The 24458-nt window shown below is 37.8% G+C and overlaps 1 long non-coding RNA gene across 2 annotated transcripts in view; it reads right to left on the bottom strand.

The window, feature by feature from the left end:
• Window positions 1-17074: 17074 nt before the first annotated feature.
• LOC104007612 (uncharacterized) overlaps window positions 17075-24458 on the bottom strand; it is a 33114-nt gene continuing 25730 nt past the window's right edge. Inside the window, exons 2-4 of one of the 2 annotated variants that reach the window (XR_001720185.3) lie at window positions 19516-19564; window positions 18824-18936; window positions 17075-17653 (exon numbers count right to left, since the gene is read on the bottom strand). This is a non-coding gene — a long non-coding RNA (uncharacterized LOC104007612). Of the gene's footprint in view, window positions 17654-18823; window positions 18937-19515; window positions 19565-19613; window positions 19681-24458 lie in introns of both variants that reach the window. The other variant, XR_001720184.3, reaches the window with a different exon arrangement.

Raw genomic sequence — 24458 nt, 5'->3', positions numbered from 1 at the left:
AATGAGTAGAAAATTGAAAATCCTGAAAGAATTGTCTGAATTATCTTTTTCCTTTAGAATAATTTCTCTGTGTTCACTTCTGTTTTTATATGTCATACCAATAGCTTTCCAAAATGTTTCATATTTCATTGTCTTTGTACAATATGGGAAAAAGACTGATTAGCATAGGTAGCTGGCCCGTAGGAAGGTTAGGTCCTTTGTTTTAAAGGGCTTCTCCTGAATTAGAGCATTAGGGATAGCTTGCTGTTGTATCTGAACCACCTTTTGTGCTATGCTTTATTCAGCTCTTTGAATGTTGTACTATCAGCATTCCAAACTTGTCCCCTAACTACTGGTCCACTTATGAGACCTTTTCTTCTACTCTAGAACCATAGGTATGCATTCATTTTTAATTTAGTATTTTGAATGTCAATAGGTATGGAGCAGGAGAAGTAGAGAGATACACTCCATTTCCTTTACTTAATCTGAGTAGTGAATTTCAAGTTCTATTTTAACACCCTAGAAGACAGTAATTTTATTTAGAAAGTATAGCATAAGACTGATGTTGACTAAAAGAAAGAAATCCTGGGCTTTGATTGTTACTTGACTAAAAAAAATCTTAGAAGATGTAATGGTGTATAAAAAGTCAACATATTTTCTGACATCCCCACTGAAAGCAGCGGTCGGGTCTAATTTTCTTTTGTTGAGTGTAGGTTGAACTTAGTCACTAACTTCTAATGAACAGAATAAAGTTGAAGATATACTGTGAGACTGCAATGTCTAGGTCATAAAAGGCAATGTAATCTTCTCACTCTCTCTATCTCTTAAATCACTCATCCTGGGAAAAATTAGATGTCATGTCATGAGAAGTCCTAAGAGGAGAACCCAGTGGCAAGAAACTGAGCCCTCCAACCAACAGCCAAAAAGGAACTGAGGCTTTTGTCCAACAGTCATCTGGGTGGGCTTTCTTGGAAACACATCCTCCTGCCCCAGTCAAGCTTTCAGATGACAGTGACTCTGGCCAACAACCTGGCCTGCAAACCCATGACAGACCCTGAGCCAGAACCACCCATATAAAATGCTGCGGGATTTCTGAGTCAAAGAAACTGTGTGAGATTAGAAAAAAAATTGTCCTATTCCATTAAATTTTTGAATCATTTAAAAGGCAGGATTAGAAAAATAATACATAAGACTTAAATAAAAGTCAAAAGATTGGATTGATATGGAAAGAATAATTAGCAGGAAATTACCAAATAAAAAATTTAAGTCAAGAATGCATGTAATGCTACTGGGAAAAAATAGGATATATATAAAGAAGTTAATATCCAAGTCTTATTCATACTCACACAGGCACACACATTTATTTAGGAATATATACATATGTACATTTTAGCAATTCATAATTTACATACTCTTTTGTGAAAGGATTCAAGTACTCTGTGGAAAAGAGGTATTCAGGCTGAAATATATCATATGCATTTTCCACGGATAAATAATATCCTTTTATATTATCTCTAAAAAGGTATTTGTAGAGACAGGAAGTGGTTTATTCCACTGGGTTGTATCCAGAATCTGACTAGTTTCTCTTTGTCATTAATTGAAGTAATTATTGAGAATAACACCCTTTATTTTAAGTTGCCCAAACCTAGTTATAAATTTATTTCTGACTAAGCTAGAACGAATAGCAGTATTTATTTTGAAGATAACTTCTACTGATACTACTCTAAAGAGCTTCTTCTTAATGAAAAGAGAATAAAAATAAAACATTTTATATATAACATATTAAACTATCACAAAACACCTAAAACTATCATCATAATTTCCCTTTCTTTCAGCCAGAAAATGGATTTTTTATGAATTTTACAAAAATGTATTATTAGAGTCACAAAAAGCTTTCACTTTTAATACTTGTCAAGATGATAAAAAGATCTATAAGCACCAATGGGAAATAGCCACAGGACCAGCCTCACGAAGCCCTCATCCTTTCATCTCAGGAACAAGGAACATTCATAATTTATAACAGTAGTTGGCTCTGAAATACAGAAATAATGTTCCACATCCACTCAGTGTTAGTGCAGCATTTATTATCTTATTTTTCTCATTTTTTAAATCAGTTCTTTTGTCTCTTGTGCAACCAGCAATTTTAGGATATTTTAGGGCTGCTTTTTTGAGAAGAGCTAGCTACTGTCTCCAAATATCTATCACCAAACTGTTTCTTCAGCTCTGATAGCTCCATCAGTTCCTAGCCTACAGCTGAGCACTGCTTAGCCCTGAGGTGCTCCACGTGAATTACACTGATAGATAACAAGGTCTCTTCAGCTTAGACGTTCTACAGGGTTAGTTAGTTCAACTTGAAAAACATTTTTCCATTTACCTATTCTGAATATATTACTCACTTATTGTGAGTCAAATATAAAGATATAAAGCTTTCTTTTAATGTCAACATTTTGTAGCATTGGATTTTATGTCATAAATACCTATTCATTGATTTTTATAGTACGAATAAAGTGATACACTGGCAATAATCAGGTAAATGTGAGCTAGACAAGTGCTCAGTTCTGATTCTACAAACTTTTTGTTTATCACTGATTTATTTTCAAAGGTAGGTAGGTAAGCAGATGGACCCTCATTGCTAGTTTTTCATGTACCTCAGCCACCCAATCTTTACTTAAATTTGGTGTCTATTAACCTGCTTTGACATCACTGAATCTCTGGATATCAACCGAGTTTAAGCAAGCGGGCACTTGGTGTATTAGTAACCACACAAGTACACAGGGGCAAATCCACACAGTGAGGGCTAAAAACTTTCCAGTTAAAATTTGGATGACCCAGAATGTTATTTCTGAATATCTTTTGCTGTTTGTTTAGTCTGTCATTCAAAGAAATAAGTTCATTGGTATTTAGTCTCACATTCTAAGGATTAAGTTTACGTGATATAAAAAAAGAAACACTGATCAGAAATGTGAATCTCTGGGGTAAGGGGGTTGGGGAGATGCTAGTCCTGACTATGAAACCCGGTAGCTTTTTTCTCTCATTTGTTTCATTCAACAGAGAATGAAACAAATTCTTCAACAGAGAGATCTAGGGGAAATTGAATATTTGTCAGGCACCATTCTAGGCACTGGGGATACAGCGTGAACGAAATAGGCAATGTCCCTAGTCTTATTTAGAAGGAAACTTCTGGCTGGGCATGGTGGCTCACACCTGTAATCCCTACATTTTGGAAGACCCAGGTGGGAGGATCACCTGAGGTCAGGAGATCAAGACCAGCCTGACCAACATGGTGAAACCCTGTCTCTACTAAAAATACAAAAATTAGCCAGGTGTGGTGGCGGACGCCTGTAATCCCAGCTACTCAGGAGGCTGAGGCAGGAGAATCACTTGAACCTGGGAGGCAGAGGTTGCAGTGAGCCAAGATGGCACCACTGCGCTCTAGCCCAGGCAACAGAGTGAGACTCCGTCTCAAAAAAAAAAAAAAAAAAAAAAAAGAACAAACCTTCTTTGGCTCCAGGATTCTGAGTTCTAATTGATTAATGTCAGTCCTTCTTACTCTATTAGGTGGGTAGGAAAGTGAAAATGAAATGGTATATAGGAAAGTACTTTGAAAGCGCCATAAAAACGCAAGCCGTGACTTTATTACTAGGGATCCGTAGATCCTTAGCAAGTTCCCCTGCAAAGGTCTTCCTAAATAACTGATCGCTATTCTCTCTCCCATCCCAGATTTCCACAATTTCAGAAATGCTAAATAAACATCACATTATTGTGATGTTTTTTACTATTTTTTACTATTGATGTTTCACTGTTATGATGTTATTTTAACCATAGCAACAATTTTTTAAAGGTCACCTGCATTATCTCTCAAGATGAAGCGGAAAAGTGAAAGTGGGCAGCTTTCTGGGGCCCGGTCTGGCCTGCACTGTGGCCTGTAAAGTGGGGTGCTGCTAATATCAAAACCACACTTCAGTCTCAGTCCGCTATGGGGCCAAGAAATAATGAAATAAACACTTGGAAATATCCAGTTCATCCAGCCAGACAAAAGGCATATACATTGTTTACAAAATACAAGTCCCAAGATAAATCCAGAAACCCTAAGGAAAGTGCATGGCAGTGGATGTCCACTTTCCAACACATCTGGAAAGGTGACTGCTCAGTGAAAATGCAAGGGTACAGGTGTGCCAGAGAGAACTGCCCCCCATCCCACAATGATGAGGGTTGGGGCATCAGCCACGTGTTCTGAAAACGGGAGAGTACTGGCCAGCAAAGCCCAGGAATCCCTATTCATGCCAAATTGCTCTTTTAGAAGATTTTACATTAGGATTTAGTATCAGTTAAATATCTTTTAATAAAATTAGAGGTAACAATGCAAGACACAGCCAAGTATGTACAGAGGGTCCATGGGATATCTTCTAGGTACTTGGTGCTATAATTTAAACAGCATTCTGAAGCCACAGATTCTTTCAAAGAGTGAATATTGATCAGAGAAACACCACTCAGAGGGAAAATCAAAACTAACTTGTAAAATAAATTGTTTATCTGATATTGATTAAAGAAAATTCAGAGGGAAAATCAAAGCCAAATTATAAATGATATAAATTGTATAAAGATTATTACCTCGAAGTTACTAGATTAATAACCACATAAAAATACTTTGTGTGCTAATTGTGTGACACAGAAGCACAAAATTCCTAAATAAATAATCCTGTACTGAATGAGACTTCTTTGTCAATTAGAATTACCACTTGGATGCATTTCCAAGGACAACTTAAATAAGAAAATTATCTTATGGAAAGTAGTAATTTTCTCTGACCTCAGCAAAATGTTTGAAACAGAAGAGACAATTTGTGGTCTTTCTTCTATTATAAAAGTAAAACGTACTTATAACAGACCATATGGCAAATGCAGAAAATGAAAGAGAAAAATCACCCATATGTCTAAAAGCAGAGACACGCTCTATTGTGGAGAAAGTCTCTAATGTGGTGAACATACCATATATTCTTTCAGGTATGCTGGGCTTTTCATGTAATACTAAACATAGGGAAAGCATTTCTTTCTGTTTTGATTTTGTTTTTTTCTTCACACATAGCCTTTACCTCCAGCCTTGTGAATCCTTCCATGAGTACAGAGAACTACTGGAGGTCCACACAGCTGACAAGTCGTCACACCAAGTGTGCGCATATCCCTTTCAGTTTATTTATAATAAAGCATCACATATTTAGGTACATACAAATATCCAGTAATAAATATTAGCTTAAAGCTGTACTTTTTTAAACATTAGAAAATTGTTTGCTTGATTAAACTGAGCTGTGAATGTTTAGTAAGTTATGAGCCTGTTTCCCTATGTCATGTTTGTCAATAATTCTTCTTTTACATAAAATGTTCACAAAAAACAGATATTTTGAATTTCTAAAACTTTTTTAAAAATACCATTTGAGTTCTTAACCTATGATTTTTAAAAACTCCCAATGCAGAAAGAAACCGGTTGAAAAAGAAGGAAATGAATATTCATTTGTTCCTGAATGAAGGTGAAAGTTTGGGTAATATTTTTTGCTTACTTTTTGATTTTGTATATGATTGATCTAATTGAAAAGTATTCCAGTAGATCTTTGCCTTAGCTACAGCAATGGTTGAAAGCCTTTTTTTTTTTTTTTTTCTGAGACAGAGTTTCACTCTGCTGCCCAAGCTGGAGTGCAGACGTGCAATCTCGGCTCACTGCAACCTCTGCCTCCCGTGTTCAAGCAATTCTCATGCCTCAGCCTCCTGAGTAGCTGGGACTACAGGCACGTGCCACCACGGCCGGCTAATTTTTGTATTTTTAGTAGCGATGTGGTTTCACCATGTTGGCCAAGCTGGTCTCAAACTCCTGCCTCGGCCACCCAAAGTGCTAGGATTATAGGCATGAGCCACCGCACCCAGCCTGAAAACCTTTTGTTTATTATAGTACAGAGGCAACAATGTTTTGGTTCTAATGTAATAAAATTTTACTCTAGTAAAAGAATAGAAAATGAAAGTTTTTCTGAAAAAAAGGGTTTGGTTTGTATAAAATAACCAGGTTTTCAAGAATATGTTAAAAAACTATAACACTGCATAATTAGCTGGCACTAAAATACAATCTTTATTCAATACTGGTCTAGACATTGGGTCTGCAAGAGATAATGTCATTAGCCAGACCTACAGAAAAAAAGAGAGGTGACCTGGAGGTAGTAATATTACAAATGAATCATTTAAAAAAATCTCATGAAAATTCAGCAGAACAATTTTCATATAGAAAATTATTTCATGTAGAAAATTTTCTTTTTTATTGTACATATTTACTGTATACTAAATGGTGTATATACATGGTGACATACATATAAATGGTGAAGTGATCACTTCAGCCAGGTAAATTGACATATTCATCTTCTCACATAGTTACCTTTCTTTTGTGTGTGCGTATGGTAAGAATACCTAAAATCTGCTGTTAGCAAATTACATGCATAAAATTCAATTGTACTAACTATGGTAATCATGCTTTACATCTCTAGATTTATTCTTCTTATATAACTGCAACTTTGTACCCTTTAACTTACATCTTCCCATTTTCCCCACCACACCGTGAGAACCACTCTTCTACTCTCTGTTTCTATGTATTCAATTTTTAAAAATTTTCACATAAAAGTGAGATCAGGCCAGGCGCAGTGGCTCATGCCTGTAATCCCAGCACTTTGGGAGGCCGAGGCGGGCAGATCACGAGGTCAGGAGATCGAGACCATCCTGGCTAACACGGTGAAACCCCGTCTCTACTAAAAATACAAAAAATTAGCCAGGCGTGGTGGCCGGTGCCTGTAGTCCCAGCTACTCGGGAGGCTGAGGCAGGAGACTGGTGTGAACCCGGTAAGCGGGGCTTGCAGTGAGCCGAGATGGCGCCACCGCACTTCAGCCTGGGTGACAGAGCGAGACTCCGTCTCAAAAAAAAAAAAAAAAAAAAAAAAAAAGGTGAGATCATGCAGTATTTTTCTTTCCCTATCTGGCCTACTTCACTTGGTACAATGTCTTCCAGGTTCATCCATGTTGTTGCAAATGGCATGATTCCTTTTAAAGGCTGAATAATATTCCATTCTTCCATTCATCTTTATCCATTCATCCATCAGTACACACTTAGGTTGTTGCCATATCTTGGCTAGTGAGAATTACGCTGCAATTAACATGGGAGTACAGAGTACAGATGTCTTTATGAGGTGGTGATTTCATTTTCTTTGGGTATATACCCAGAAGAGAAATTCCTGGGTCATGTGATAGCTCTATGTTTAATCTCTTCAGGAACCTCCACACTGTTCTGCACCAATCTACATTCCCACCAACAATGAACAGGGGTTGCCTTTTCTCCACACCCTCACCAACACTTGTTATCTCTCTCCTTCTCTCTCTCTCTCTTTTTTAATAATGGCCTACAGGTGCAAGGTGATCTCTCATTGTAGTTTTGACCTGCAATTCCATGAAGATACTCAACATCACTAATCATCATGGAAATATAAGTTAAACCTATTTTTAATGAAAAAGAAAAAAATAAAATAAAATCTTTAACTCAATCTCTTTACCACAGACGTTTCCACCTTGTTGTCCCCGTGACTTCAGAGAAATGCTCTCAGACCTGTAGAGCTACCAGTTAGCCCCTGCAGGTCTCGTCCACTTGGCATTTCAGTGAGTGTGTGTGTATAGTCCCTGTGAGGTCATGATCATGGAGAAATATTTGTTTAACCATCCATGAGAATGTATGTAAAACCTAATTTTTAAAAAATGTAGTATGTGCCAAAGAAGGAGAAGATGACAGCATAACAGAGCAAATTTTTAGTATGGACGCTGTAGGGAAAAGAAGGCACATCTGTTCAAATGCATCACACTTGTGTCACGGCACAACTTTTTTGCTTAATACCATTATACCCTACACCAGAAATTAAGGGCATTATGCTTGATGTGGGGTGTTTTAAAATAGTGATGAGTATTCAATGTGGAGAATTTAGAAATTGCAAACACATATAAAAGAGACAAAACCATTCGTAAAACCCAAGAAGCAAACGTGAACATTCCTGGCTTGCCTGAATGTGTGTGTGTGTTTAGGGGGCGGTGGCAGGTGTGTGCCAGTGTGTGTGGTGTGTGTTTGTGCTTATCCAGCCTTTCTTTCCCCCTTTATGTATGAGAAAATTTTTTTTTGTTGGTGTTCATACTTGGAATCTTGCTATATTCCACTTATTTCATGAAATATAGTACTTTCTTCCATTAGTAAGAATAATCATCCCATACCATGGAGGTACCATGGTTTATTTCACCATTTCTCATTGTAGTTTTAGGTTTACTCCCACATTTTCCCTATTTTAAATAACATTTTGATAAACAACATTACATAAAAGTCCTTCTACAGCTCCTATTATTTGCCTAGTAAAGTATTAGAAGTGAAATTACAATGATAAATGGAATAATTTTGTTATATTTTACCTAGTTTCTCTATTTCACAAAGAATGCGTATTTACTGTAGAAAAATTAGAAAATATAAGTATACACAAATAAGAAAAATAACCCCAAATTTGAAACTAATTGACAACGGGTCACCTCATTTTGGTTTATAGGCTTTCGGCTTTTTTTTCTATTCAGCCATGGCAAACAAATCACAGTCTATTTTTTTCTTCTTTTCCTTTTTTTTAAAAACATTTCCATCATGGCTACATTATGGTCTGTAATTTTTTGAAAACTTGATGATATACATAAATGATTGATTCCAATAAACCCATGTATCATCATTTTTAAGAGCTGCATATTATTCTTTTTTATAGATGTACCATAATTTATTTAGCTAATTTTTCTCAATATTTGGGTCATTCCACCTTTTGCTACTATAAAGATACTCTAAAAATCACCATGCATAGTGTTGTATTTTGCCAGTTTCTTCTCAGAATAGATTCCTAAGAAACAGAATTGCTGGATCAAGAGGTATGCTTTTTTAAGTCCTTTTAATATTTTTGCCTAAATGCCAAGAAAATATTGTACAAATTCCTAGTTCCTCCAAAAGAAATTTTCCACATTAACAGCAACTGTATTACCATTCTTTCTAAAATCTTCCAATCTAATAGGTGAAAGATATTTTATCTGAAACATGCATTTTCAATTATTTGATTAGCAAAGTTTGACTATTTTACACATTTAATGATAATTTCTACATCTTATATTTTCAAATTATACTTCAAATATATTTTACACATTTTTCTATAGGAATTTATATTTTTTCTATAAATCATATATGCATATATATACACATAATATTAATTCATTGGGTTATATTCATGGCACAAATCTTCCAATTTATCTTTGGTCATTTAAGATTGTTCTGGTGTCTTTTTTCATGCACTAGTTTTAAATTTTATTGTAAGAATGATTATCAGTCTTTTCCTTTGGGACCGTGCTTTAGGTCTTGTTTAAGAAACTTTATTTCTGACTTTGCCTCTACAGTTCCTGTGCTCTTTGTTGCTGCCTCCAAACAGCTCCCACCACTACAACTTTTTCTGAAGCTATTGTTTGGATTCAAGGTTTGAGATGATTCAAATACTATTATGTTAGTTACTTTTCCTGTGGGATTAGTCAGTAAGAGGAGAAAATAACACTGTCTGATAAATCATTGCAAATATTTCTCACATCTGATTTGAATATAGAATTCAAAGTCTTCCTTTGAAAAACACTAAAGCATCTGAAAGCACTGCCCATGAATTGCATAAGTATTAGCTTTGCCACATTTGAAAAAGTCATTATGGAATAGAGGGTATTGCCTAAGAGATGCACTGAGAAGATCTGAACAAAACCTCCTCACATAATAGATGAAGAAATGGAGATCCAGAAAAATGAAATCACTTACTTAACATCACATGGCAAGTCAAGGGCAACATGAGCATAGAAATTCAAATGAGTACTCCAAGCCCAAAGTTGCTTTAGACATACCAGGCAATGCAAAGCTTTGCTCTGTTCTAAAATTCAGCTAAGAAGTATGAGGCATATTATGAAATCTAGGAAGGTGGTTTCATCATTATCATGCAGCTACTAGATCACAAAATAATGGCCTTCTTGTCTCCAGAGATTCCTCTTTGATATCAAATTCAGAATATAATAAAAGATAAAAAGAACTCACTCCTTACTTTGCAGAATAGTCAGGTTGATTGAAATATATTTCCCAAAAAGAGAAGTCCTTGGAGACTTTTCACATTTATGCTAGCAAATAAATGTTAATTCTTTTGTTCCAAGACTTTTTACCTGTCAGAAGATAAAATTGAACATGTCTCATTTTCAAATTAAAAAACCTGTCTTTTACAAATACAAAAGTGGGATTTTTCCAAAGCTTAAGTCAAACAAATGGTATTAAAAAAAGAAAATGGATTCTGTGAATTGCAAGTGAATGAAAACGTTGCTAACCCAAGATCTCACTGCTAGTAAAAAAATCTTGGGAGAAAGGAATTGTAACGTTCTTAGGGACTAACTTCAACCTTCGACTGACCTATTAAACCTGAATTTTCAAAATATTCTACTCTTCTATATACCAAAAGCAATCATATCCCTACAATATTTATTTAAGAAAACATCAGAAAAAGTAATTTACTTAATTTTTCAGTTGATTAGCAATATGAATGCAAAGCCTCCACTTTCTTCATTTATAGAAACATGGCTTTTTAAAACTCTGACTTTCATTTATGTGTCCAGCCCAAGTTCAGTTCAGTTCTTTTTCACCTACATAACTATATGTACCAAATCTGATGCTATTTTTAAAAGTGTTTCCTGACTCTGGATTAAAAGAAGAGGAGGTTGGAAATTTTCCATTAAAACATTCCCTTCTCTTTCATATTTCCCAGAAATAAAAACCTCTTTCAAACTAGTCTTTTTTTCCTAAAGGAAGGAAACCAAAGCCCCAATATATTACATTCTTCACGTTCCTAAACCAAAACAAACAACAAAAGCAACAGATAATTTTTAAAAAACACTTACGATATGATTATAATACTAAATATTAAATACACAAAAGGTAGCCCTCCAGACCCATGGAAGATAGACAATTCTATCCTACAAAGATTTCAATAAAAATTAACAAGACACCAGGTATAAGACAACTTCTGCTTAATAAAGAGATTGACATTTCAGTCTTGCTTTTTTTTTTTTTTGAAGCAGACTTTATATTTACTTTTATGTTCCTTGTGGTTAACATCATAACTCTTCACTACAAAATGCAAACTGCAACTTAAATCAAACCAGAAAGTTAAATATGCTGGAGGTTTAGAAATAAAACTTGTCTTTATTTTGGAAATTTTGTCAACAGTGACTCTATTTACTTCTTTTTAGACATTTCTGAAGCCATCCTTAAAATAGACAACTTTATAAAAACTTGAGGGATTTGTTGAATTTTATACTCATGCAAGGCTAGAGAATAATTTCCAGTATTACATGCACAGTAGCAGGTAGAGAGTGCAAGAAATATACACTTCTATCCTGGCTGTCCGTCGAATTTCATCTCCTAATTGTTTAGGAAAGTATTGGGAATTTCACTGTAGTTTTAACTTTGAGGCTTCAGCATTAAGAATTGCAGACCTAGTGAATTAGTCTTTACAGTAAGATAAGTGCCTATTGCAAAGTGTTTATCTTGGAGGAAATTTTCCTTTAACACTGCAGAGTGGGTCGGGAAGTCTTATGAGAATAGGCCTTTTTTTTTTGTGGGATGACAGTCTTCCTAGGCAATCTGAAATGAATCACCCAAGATTTGCTTCTTTTTGCTAAACATAATTCATTTTTTCTCTCCAACTCCCACCCCCTCCACCTCCATCTCCATCTCTCCTAGGGGGTTGCTTTGGGAACAAGAGAAAAAAATCATCATACAACTATATAACAGAATTTCCCAATTAATTTCCAGGGACTGTATCACTCACTTTTAGATTATATCACTGGCCTGTTGTACATAGGCATGAACTATAACTGTAACTTACAAACTTAACTGGCTCTTTTCTATTCCTCACTGGGAAAAGCAGGAAACAACTATATTACTATTTTTGAGGCCCACAACTAGAAAGCCAAAATAAAGACAGCAGGAAAAATCAAACAAAAATTAGTAAAATTCTCTTTCCATAAATTTGACAGTAAAGGATAAATGTCCTAACTGTACAGATAGAATTTCACATAGCAAGGGAAACTTGGGTTTTCTTTGCAGATCTTCTCCGTGACTTTAAATAAGCCATGTATCCTCTCTGACACCATTTTTTCATAAGTAAAATGTTAATAATAATTGCATGTATAATAACCTCTAAGGATCAACATAAATAATTTGTCTGATAGCTTGTAGTTAACCATAAAGCACTATCTAAATGTCACACACTATTAGAAAATCCCATTGAAATATGTGTACCAGAACCCTGTGAATGTTGTTCATAAGAAAATGCTTCCAAGCCCTTTATCTTGCACGATATTCAGGACAGTGACCATCACACTTCGGGTTCCTCCTAGGGCAGAACCTAAGCAAAGGACTTGGGGACAGGGAGTTAGGAGATGACCTCAGGAAGCACAGGGAAGAAGGGGGAAAGTATATTAGAATATCAGAAAAGAGAAAATGCACTATAATAATATAAGTGTATAACAGCAAGTTGGTGACCACTGTGGGAACTGGGATCGATTCTGCTGGGAACCCTCCAAGAACCCTTATGGAACAGTCCTCAGAATCTGCCCCTATGAGTTGGGGAAGGCTTCCTGGGGGTGCTACCCCTCATCTGCTCACTTCACCACCACCTGCCGAAGGAAGCCCTCAGACAGAGAACACACACCAGCGCCGGGCATGGAAAACTCGCCACACACCGGGGCCATCCCACGCGGCTGCAGGGATGTGAGCAGGGCGTCTACACTGCCAGCCATGGCACCTCGGCGCAGAGACGCCAGCCACGTAGAAGAGTGCCCTGAGAAAATGAGGCCTAAATTTTCTGCCTCTAGTATCCTTTTCACTCATACTTCTTAATTAGAGAGAACAAAAGGGCCACGGAGAGAAGAGAAGACAAAAGAATAACTGAAGGAAGGCAATTTCTTTCCACTTCCCCTCCCCTCCCAGGCATCTTTCCCTTTGCCCGCTTCAAAAAAGGACAGAAATGAGTTTTTGTCTGTTCAAATAATTTTGAAAGAAAAAGATGAGAGTGGAGGACACACTTAAGATCAAAGAAAATACAAAGGAGGAGGAGGAGGAGAAAGCGGGGAAGAGAAAGGGGAAGAGGCAGAGGAGAAGCGGGAGGAAGGGAAGGAGGAGAAGAAGGAAGGGAAAGAGTGGGAGGAAGAGGAGGGGAAGTAGGAGGGGAAGGAGGAAGGAAAGGAGGAGGAGAGGGAGCAGGGGGAGGAGGAGGAGAGGAGGAGAGAAAGAGAAAGAGAAGGAGGGGGAAGAGGAAGGGAAGGAAGAAGGGGAATGAATGTCTATGGATTCAAGTAATTTTAAAATAAATAGAACTTATATTTAAAAAGCAGAAGAGGGAGGAGGAGGAAGAGAATGGGAAAGAGGAGGGAAGGGCAGGAGGAGAGGGAAGAGGGAGAGGAGGAAGAGAAGAAAAGTCCACCTATATTTGTCAGGTGAATGGGAGTCAGTGTTTCCCAACTTCTAGGAGCTCCCTATGTATGTCTGTTAGATACAATTCTGTTTTGTGTCAATTCTTGTCAACTTTCAGGCAAAACCTGGAAATCCTTTTCTCGTTGGATAGCCATCATTGTATGCAAGTGCGGAGCAAAGTTTGAACTTTTGGCAGACATTTAGGTCATAACTGATTCATCAGATGATGTAAAGTTAGTGTGAGTCATTTTATCCAAAGGAAAGCTGTTGCTCACTGAGGAAGAGGAAGAACCATCATCATTCCCAAGCCCTGAGTCTTTTAGAATAGTTGCCAAGTACATTTATATTGAAAACCTAAGATTTCCATTTGCTTTCAGGAAAAATAATGGGGGTTATGAAACAATTTTTTCCTTTTCAGCTTTTCTTTTTGCTATCTATAATGAGAACGAAATTTCTACGTTAGTTTCAAAACTATCAAGATTAAATAATAAATGGAATAAATGTCTTTTTTTCCTTGAGACCTTTTTAGTTTCATGGGATTGTGCTATTGTCTTGGTTTTGTTTTGCTTTTTATCTGTTTGTGTGCCTGCTTTTTCCCTGAAGCACATACAGGGGATATACTGTCTTTTCTGAGAAATACAGAGACTGCCCAAGAGACACACAGTGCTTAGTCTCCAGAACAGCACTATTTTCCTGCAGTAATTCCTTACCTATTGACAAAAATATAGATTTACACTCCTAGAAAGAATATAAATGTTTCTCAACTTCAAACATCTGAACAAGTGAATAAATAAAAATTAATATTCTATGTATTTTTATACATTACATTTTAGAAGCCATATATTTAAATAAACAGTTTAAATCTATTTTCCTTATCTTCAAAAAGAAAATAGAAAACTCATGTGTGTAAATGCACCTAAAATAAACTGTAAACCACCATCACCACGTCAGTCACTATCAACTTGCCCTACCCAGCTACATCTGCTGCATAGCATTTGGCCTCCCACCTACAGGAGAACCTTTTTGTTTAAATAAAAAGATCAAACATCTCAAAATACTTATAATTTTCAACAACAGCAATGACTGCATCTCACTACTCCTACAGCCAGCCTGGGGAGCAGACCATGCATGCCGTTGACTGTGCCGTTTCAGTGGGCCCCACACCTGCCCTCGGGAAAGGGTAACTCCAACCTCAAAAGTGTGAAACACAATGAAATCATCGCACCTGCTACTGCTGTACACACAGAGTTTGTTTGCTATACCAAAAAGCACTTGCTTGATGTTCGATTATTTCTTTCAGTTCTCCAGTGTTGACTTGAGTGACTGTGCTGCACATGATACTACATAGCAAACCATCACAGGTACTGTGAAAAATACAAATGCATCCCCTTTCCTTACTCAACACGGGAAGGATTTGGTAGCTATGCAATGTTAGGTTGTTTTAATATAATCATTTTTTATTTTTAGTATTTAGTAGCAGAATTACTTTTTAAATTTTTAGTATTTAGTAGCACTTTGGGCTCCGTGTGTGTGTGTGTGTGTGTGTGTGTGTGTATTTAGGGGAGGGGGCAGTTTGGGGTATTCAAAAAGAAAGAAAATTTACAAAATTAAGTTACAGAGAAATGAACAGAGTTCTTACATTATGACATGATGGACCCACATCTTTACATTATCAGGGATTTAAAAAACATTTCAAAGAAAAAGACAAAATTGCTCTGTAATAATAATACCTGACATTTGTATAATCCTTTATAGTTTACAAAGTGCTTTGAACTATGCATTATTTTGTTTGCTCACTGTAGAAACTCATACTTTTCAAAAGCAACTGTGAGGCTTCATTGCAGTGGAGGTGCATGATGTGGAGATTTATCCTACAGGATGCCTTTTAGGTGCAACTTGGCCATCTTCTTAATCTTCTGAAAAAGCACATTGCCCAACATGAACTAAGGTTTATAGATGCCAAATATTACAAAAGAATGGAAAACAATCTGCTGGCAAACAGGGCATTTTAGAATTTTCCACTCATCTCCCATTTACTACTTAGGAGTTGATAGTTATTTTAAGGGGATGATGGCTTGAATACCAAGATATCATCTAACAGACTTTCTTTTAATTCATTTTTGTTTATTGTTGTTGTTGTTTAGTTTTGCTGAGTGATTCTTCAACTTGAAGTTTTATACAAACAACTGCACAATTTTCACAGTCCTCACTCTAAATCCTGATTCTCAAGTAACATATAACATCCCGTCCTGGGGAAATTACCCTTGTCTAGGTGTGGCTCTCCACCCGAGGACTCAGAAATGGGAAAATGATCATCTCTCAGGGCAGAGTCACATTACCCAAGCTCCTAAAACCAATGTAAGAACACTGCAAGGTCAATTTTTTTTTTTTAACAAACTAACTGTTTTACAATAAAGTGAGTGGGTAGAGGAGTCCACCCTTGGTCCAGCACTCTTCAACCCCCACCATTTGACTCATAGCAGCTGCCCAAGCTCAGTTTCCCTGGAACCAGACTCTACTCCCCATCCATTGGTCTCCCTATAAAGGTTGGTTCTTGCCTTCAGGGAGCAGCAGGGGTGGGGCTGGGGACTGGAATTACAGAGGGTGCTAATTAATCTCAGTGGGTTGCTAGAGGGAACCTATTTACCTTTAGGTATCATGGAAACTCTGCCGTCTTCAAGAAATGGTTTCCAAAGTCACTCTGACCATCAACATCCAATGTTGGACAAGAAAAGAAAAAAAGTGTGAAGAGGCCACCTTGATTTGCCACAACATCCACCTGCAGGGACGGAGAGCACTCTGCTCTGACACTGCCATTGAAGACAAGTGGCCCAGCCCCTCTGGGCCACTAGACAGAAGTGGGAAGAACTTCTGTGAAGTGCCGGTCTGGCTGGGAACCACCTCATTCTGCATGGTAGAAGGAAAATATGAATCTTTGGTAGACAGTAGCCACCTCTGCCACAAGTTCTTTGTGATATCTCCAAATACTACAGGTTCCATTGTTTCCAGAACACATACATAGAAAAGCACCTCACACATCAGCAAGGGGCTTATTCTGTAAGTGACCTGATGTTGGAGTTGCAGTTCTGGAAGCAGAGTTCAAAGCTAAAAGCAAATTTCTCATCCCTGTCTCAGAATAGAACTAGTCTTATTAACTAGACAAACAGCGATCAGTCCTGATTTGAGGAAGACCAATCTAAATCAATGGAAAGCCTAAAATTATTTTATTTTATTTTAAATTTTATTTTACTTTATTGGTGAGTTCTTGCTTTGTTGCCCAGGCTGGAGTGCAGTGGCGCAATTATAGCTCACTCTAGTCTCGAACTCCTGGGCTCATAAGATCCTCTCACCTCAGCCTCCTGAGTAGCTGGGACAGCTGGACACCACCATACCCAGCCAATTTTTTACTTTGTAGAGACAGGGTCTCACTATGTTGCCCAGGCTGGTCTTGAACTATTTCTTTTTAAATATAAGAAGATGTATTATTTTTATGTAAATGAAGCAACTGAAAGGAGGGAAAGATGAGGAAGGAACTAATATTTATTGAGTATCTATAGGTACCATATGCTGCCATATAATGAAGTAGCTAGATATACTCTGTGTGCTAACTCAGTCTTTACAAGATCCCCAGAGGGTGAAGAAGGAATTGGGGCACAGAGAAATCAAGTGATTTGAAATCCCTTGATTTACCAAAGCTCACACAGCTATTAAGTGGCGAGCGGGGATTAGCACTGAGAATTCTGTGGCTCTAAGGCCAAGGCACAACTTTCCACAGCATATGTCCTCAATGTGGCCTCAAACATGCTGCTCCTCACTAACTGTTGTAGACTAGAGCAAGATGGAGAGAAACTGGCACATCTGAGATGTGTACATGAGTGGCAGATTCTAAGATACAATTTTAAAATATTCTGTTCTCTTGAACTTTTAAACAGTGTTTTCCCTACTTATTCACATGATCCATTCGTACTTTCTCTACAGAATATTTTTCTTGTTGAATAAAATCTTCAGCTGACTCTCCATCAAGTCATTGCTCCTTCAGTATCCACAGACACGCGGCTGCAGCATCCTTCCCGTAGGTACTGGAGTTTCTGCTTCTAAGGCCTAGTGAATCAGGAAGAAAAAAAAATCGTGTATGGGCTTAATTAGGCATAATTGGAAGCATTCTCTTCTTTTTATGAAGGACCTTAAAAATAACCCCACTTTTATATGTAACTTTGTTAGAAGAAGATTAAAGAATACATTCTGTATATAATTGTATATATTCTCAACTCAGATGACTGTTGATAACACTGTGATCCTTAAGGATTTGGCTGGATTCTTTGAATTTGTCCTTTTAGAAGGCAGTTAACCATGATCAGGACTTGTATACAGGGGAAGATCACAGGGCAAACTGGGCAGGAAGACGGTGGAGGTGAGAAAGAGAGAGAGGCTCCACCAGCTATTTCTCAAACCGAGGCTGCAGAACACCCTTGATTCAATAAGTGGAGAATAAAATTAAATAGAACAAGTAAGAAATATATTTTTGAAACATCTCTATGTTAGTATTTTCCCCATCTTAGTCATCTTTTTCTGTTCCTGAATCATCCCTTCTGTCTTTATTGCCGCAAGTGGGGAAGGACAGTGAGGGAGGAAGGGGGCTGAGAGAGAGAGGCAGGTCCCATCAGAAGTGAAGACTGGAGGGATCGGGGCAGAGAGGGATGCAGACGGCCAGCCCTGATTACCTCTCAGGACCAAATCTTCTGTGAGGAGGAGGACAAAGAGCAAAACCCAGATGGATTACCCAGCCTATGAGAACATGGGGATCCACTGCCTCCTTCCCCAGTGCAGCCTGGGGAGGTGGGCTGTCATTCAGAGTAGCCTCTCCCTTGGCAGGAGGACATATCTGGGTATACTGGCCAGAGAAAATGTCCCCTGAGCAAACCAGTGGCCCAAAGCAGCATGAGTCTGAGGACCCTGTGGATGGAGGCATGGGCAGCCACCGCCAAGAACAGGAGGGTGGCCTAAACTTGAAGTGATGCCAGCACCCTCAGCTGCACCAGTGCAGGGCACCCAGTGACCTGCAGGACGCTGCAGAGGACAGCAAGTTTCCAGAAAGCATGGCACCACAGATCCCTCCCCTACAGCCACAGGAAATGGAAGCTCCCTGTACCGAGGTCCTTTCCTGGGAAGGAGGAGGGGCAGGGAAGCTGTCTGGGGGAAACAAGATCACCCTGACAGGGGGTCAAACTTTGATTTGAAGAGAGTGCTTTCAACTGGGAGAAACTGGCTTACCTGGAACTGGCAATCTTAAATCCTCCCCACTGTCGCCACTGCAGGGCCTTGAGAGCAAGATGAAATCTGCTGGAGGAATGAAGTGACATTGTTGTCCACCTGAGTAAATTCACCTATGTGTTACAATCAAAAGGCAGTTTATTTACAAAAGGAAGGAAGTGAAAGAAAACCCCCTTCTCTCTATTGAGGATATGCTTTCTAGGCATGAACAGAACCTCTCATAGGATCAGAAGAGGCAAGCCAGGCCTGGGGATGTGCGGGTGGGAGCAGCTCTGAGTTTCGATCCGTGGATGGGCCAGCAGGAGAGCACCTATCGGAGGCCTGGTGGAGGAGGGCAGCCTGCGTGGAGGACCAGCTGACATCTGATAGAGCTGGGGCCTCGAGCAGACCTGACATATAACAAGGCCTCTGCAGGCATCCTGAGCAAGGCTGGAAGTTGAGCAACTTGAGAGCTTTTCACTCACATTCACTTTCCCTGTAAGATTTTCTATAAATTCATTTTCATAAGCTTTAATAAAAGTACACACAGTGTGTGTCTGTGGGGGGAGCAAGAAGGGTGGAGTGCTGTTCTTTATTTCAATACACAGCTATTGGCCATAGAAACTCTTGATCCAGAGAAAGGCATTAAATGAATTATCCAAAGGACTCTTCTGCTATCAACTGAGTTTACTTTAACCTAACAATAGACTTACCTTGATTCCACACCAATTCTGTTTCCTAAGAGACTTTAGCATCTCTTAACTGAAATAAAACAAGAGAGAAATAAGCAATCAAATAAAATCAGACTTACTGAGACCACTGGCCAGTCTCTGAACTTCTTTCCCACACGAGTCTTTTCTATTCCAGTGTCTAGAATCCTGCAAGACAACCAAATTGTCTTACCTTACCACCTCTAGATTTCCAGTAACATTTTATGATTCTAGCTTCAAAACTTTCCTCCGTGCTCCACAGATCAGTTGGTTCAACTTCTGAGCATTTTGTTGTATACTTCAAGGAATTGTCTTTGTCCTTCCTTTACTTCCTTTTTCCACTCTCCTTTTGGGTCAACTGAACATGTTTTGTATTGTTTTGTTTAGATCCAGTGTCCCAACATTTTCTACTTAACAAGAAGGTAACATTCAAGAGCCTTGGTGAGAGTTTCACTTTATGTGGTTATTCCATTAGGCAGGACAGTTCTATCATCATTCTCAATGAGATGAGGAAACAGCATAAACAGCACCCAACAGCTTTTGTTTATGCTCTGAAATAAACTGTAAATTCAGGAAAGAATAATTCTGGATTCAAACTATCTCACTATTTGCTTTCAGCATTGTTTTTATTTTAGTTTTTTTGAGACAGGGTCTCACTTTGTCGCCCAGGCTCGAGTGCAGTGGCGCGATCTTGACTCACAGCAAACTCCACCTCCTGGGTTCAAGTAATTCTCCTTCCTCAGCCTCCTGAGTAGGTGAGACTACAGGCACCTGCCACCACGCCTGGCTAATTTTTGTATTTTTAGTAGACAGGGGGTTTCACCAGGCTGGTCTCAAATTCCTGACCTCAGGTGATCTGCCAGCCTCTGCCTCCCAAAGTGCTGGGATTACAGGTGTGAGTCACTGTGACTGGCCAGCATTGTTTTTAATGTGAAATTATTATTTTTTCTAATTTGCCTCCCGATGTCAGTGATGCCTACAGGTAATAAGTGAATTGAATTTCCAAGTATATGTAACTACTAAAGAGACAGCACCACAAAAATAAAAGTTATCTCAACACTGTGTTCTCAGTGTTAAATCTGGAAAATCTCAAAGTGATTTCATGAGGAAGAATCCTCGGATTTACAGACAGTCCCCAACTTGGGATCCACTTATGATGGTTTGACTTCATGATGGGGCAAAAGTGATACACATTTAGTAGAAATTATACTTTAAATTTTGAATTTTGATCTCCTCCCAGGCTAGTGATACACGGTACCATATTCTCTTGCAATGCCAGGCGGGGACAGAGCCACAGCAACCAGTCAGCCCTGCAATCATGAGGGTGAACTATCGAGCCTCTAGCATGCGGTGTTGCCAGATGACCTTGCCCAACCATAGGCTAAGGGAAGTGATTTGAGCACGTGTAAGGTAGGTTAGCTGTATTAATTGCATTTTTGTCTTACAATATTTTCAACTTTCAACTTACTATGGTTTTATCTGGACATAATACCATTGTAAATTCAGGAGCATTTTTGCTTTAGAGGGGTTGTAGACATAGCAATCATCATGAACATCATTTCAGCAATCATTTTAATATACTTTATAGAATACTAAACAGGATGAATTGAAAAGGGGGAGGCAAATCATGTGCGTTAGTCACATTTGGGATGATTATATTTTTATCATTGGCCCTTTTAAAAACAAAACTCACATAAACCAAAGCTTTGGAATACATTTCTGCTAACTGGTGTCAGCAACACTTTAATCATTTATTGCTCACCAAGTATAACAACCAGATGTTTGGATTTTAAGGACATTCCACCCACTTCCAAAACTCTCAGTACAATCCTAATTGCCTGCTTTCAGCTACTTGTTTCTTTGCTTGTGGCTGAAAACATTGTAAAACTGGCACCAAAGGGCCATGTGAATAAAACATATTAGTAGAAGCTTATGCTTAATAAGTAGCTATTCTAAAGATGCAATATAGGAATTCCATAGCCAATACTGGATGTGAAATTGCCCTCTTTGAGATCCAAAAAAGATGCCTTCTTAAAAGCAAGTTGTGATTTAATGGGAAGAAAACTATTTTGTAGTTAGAACACCAATATTCAAGCCCCAGTTCAGCCATTTATTCAATGTGAAACCTCAAATAACCCACTTATTCCTCGGCAAAGCAGGGAAGATAATATTTCCCTGTCACCTGGGGACTCAGGAGGAGAAGTGGATCAATGCATGTAGTCATGCTCAGTAAACTGTAAAAATCCACAGCAAAGTGTAATTGTATGTAAGTGCTATGGAAAGGTTGTGTGTTTTGAATACTAGATAGAAAAATGTACCTAAAAGATGTTTAAGATATAAAAGATAAAGAAAATGAAAGTGTGGTCTCAGCAAACAATGCACCAACTAGCATCTACCAGGTCCAATAACATAATTTACAAGTCCAGTGAAAAATGTAAATGTGAGGCCCTTTTCCAGAAAGCAGGAAAGAAGGGGACAGAAACTTTTCTTTCATGGTCTCTCTTCACCTGTTTTATATTTCCTATTCATAGTGTTTTCTGTTTGTGATTTAATATGCTGCTTGAGCAAGGGGTACTCACAGGGTGTGTATAGACCCCCACAGGTGCTGGGCCCATCCCATGACTCGGAGCACAAGGCCAGATCCCACTTTCCCCATGTCGAGTCCCCAACCTGCTGGAGAGGCCACAGTGATTGCTACATGGAGTCAGGGGAGAGGATGGCTGAGAGCCCAACCAAGGGAGGCAAGGAGGTTCCAAGACTTCAGGGTGTGCTCCGTTATCCCATCCATCTTCACTCACAAAGCACAGATCCAAAGATAAAATTATGCAGGATTTCAAGATGGTCACTGCAAGGCATTAAACCCATTAAACCCCAAGCACAGGGCCCCCTTCTGGGCATGGGGCCTAAGTGATTGTACTGGTGGCAGGTCCATGAATCATAAATCCCTCTATTACATTTTTGGGCTCTCAATTTTTTTAAGTGGTAGCACAGGATAGTAAGTAAAAGAACAGACTCCAAAGCTAGATTGCTATTTCCAAACTGTCTCTGCCTCTCATCAGCTCTATAATTTTGAGCAAGTTATTTTTTTTTCTCTTTGAGCATCAGTTTCTCCATTTGTAAAACCATGAGAATAATGATAATAATAATTTGATTTTGTAGAGTCATCATGCAGATTAAGTGAATTAATATAAGAATTAAATAAATGAATATATAATCATTGCTTTCATAGGGTGATTGAACAGATTAAGTGAATTAATATGTATGTGCTAGGGCCTAACATATTAAGTACTGTAAAAGTGTTATTATTTTTCATATGAATCCACATTGCAGATCCAAGATGATTCCAAAAAATGAGCATGTTTGGAATCCTCACAGGAAAAGGTTAAAAGAATGAAAAAATAATACATAGAATGCAAACACCAGCCAAAGGAAGATTATGTAACTATATTAATATCAGACAAAGTAGACTATAAACCATGAAATATTCAAAAAAGATGTTAAACACTTTATTAAAATAAAAGGAAAAGCATTATTATCTCAATAGGAAGATATAATGATCCTACATTTTTATGCAACTAATAACATTGCCTTAAAATCTATAAAAGTCTAATTACTTTCCTTAATTACTAAAAACTTCCTCAATGCAATTCATAGGCTATATTTTCTAAAATTTGACAGGCCCAGAATAATTGTTTGTTGAATGAATGAGTACATGAATAAACTAAAAAATTCTAAGAAAATTATAGTGGGATCTTTCAATATGTTTCTCACTACCAACGTAAACACACACACAAAAAAATGTAAGGATATAGAAGATTTAAAATGCACAAATAAGAAATTTGTATATGTAGAATTATACAACAAAGAATTGCAGAATACACATTATTTACAAGCTCTCTCATTTAAAAAGTTACCATATGCTGGGCCGTAAAGGAAACATCAACAAATTTCAATTGAATAAAGCCATGCAAAATGTATGTTTTCTGACCACAGTACAATTTAGCAAAAAGTCAATAACAAAATGAGACCTAGAAAATCAGTATGTTTGAAATTAAGCAATACACTTCAAAGTATCCCATGGATCGAAGAAGAAAGGAAAACAATAGTTTATAATGAAGTATCTTAAGCTGAATGATGATAAAAATATAACATCTAAGACCGGGTGCGGTGGCTCACACCTGTAATACCAGCACTTTGGGAGGCCAAGGCGGGTAGATCACCTGAGGTCAGGAGTTCGAGACCGGCCTGGCCAACATGGTGAAACCCCGTCTCTACTAAAAATACAAAAATTAGCTGGGCATGGTGGCAGGCACCTGTAATCCCAGCTACTTGGGAGGCTGAGGCAAGAGAATTGCTTGAACCCGGGAGGCGGAGGTTATAGTTAGCTGAGATCATGCATTGCACTCCAGCCTGGGGGACTAGAGCAAGACTTCATCTCAAAAAAAATAAAAATAAATAACACCTGAAAAATGGGAAATACTTTGAGAGAAATTTATTCCCTTAAATACGTATAGTAGAAAAGAAGATTGAAGGTCAATGACCTAAATTAAGACGTTAGAAAATAACAAAGCCAAAGGAATGAGAATAAACTAAATAATAAAGAAAAAGCTAGAAATTAATATAATAAAAAAGCAAACAAAATAGAAAGGATTAAAAAAGTCCAAAAAAGGTTATTTAAAAAGAATACAATTAATAAACCCCTAGCAAGCATGATCATTGAAAAAAATGGAGAGGCCATGAACATTAAATATCAGCGATGAGAAAGGAGACGTAAGTACAGGTCTTACAAAAGATAAGAAGGGGATATTATGAACAAATTTATTCACATGTATTTGAAATTTTATATAAAATGGATTCTTCATATAAAAGGACAATTTACTAAAACTAAACAAGAAGGAACAGTATACCTAAATTTTCCTAAAGAAAAATAATCTATAATTTAAAAT

The sequence above is a fragment of the Pan troglodytes genome, chromosome 7, assembly GCF_028858775.2.
Source record: "Pan troglodytes isolate AG18354 chromosome 7, NHGRI_mPanTro3-v2.0_pri, whole genome shotgun sequence".
NCBI classification, from domain to species: Eukaryota; Metazoa; Chordata; class Mammalia; order Primates; family Hominidae; genus Pan; species Pan troglodytes.
Note: the sequence above shows the minus strand (reverse complement) of the source record. Positions and strands in the feature narration are given on the sequence as shown.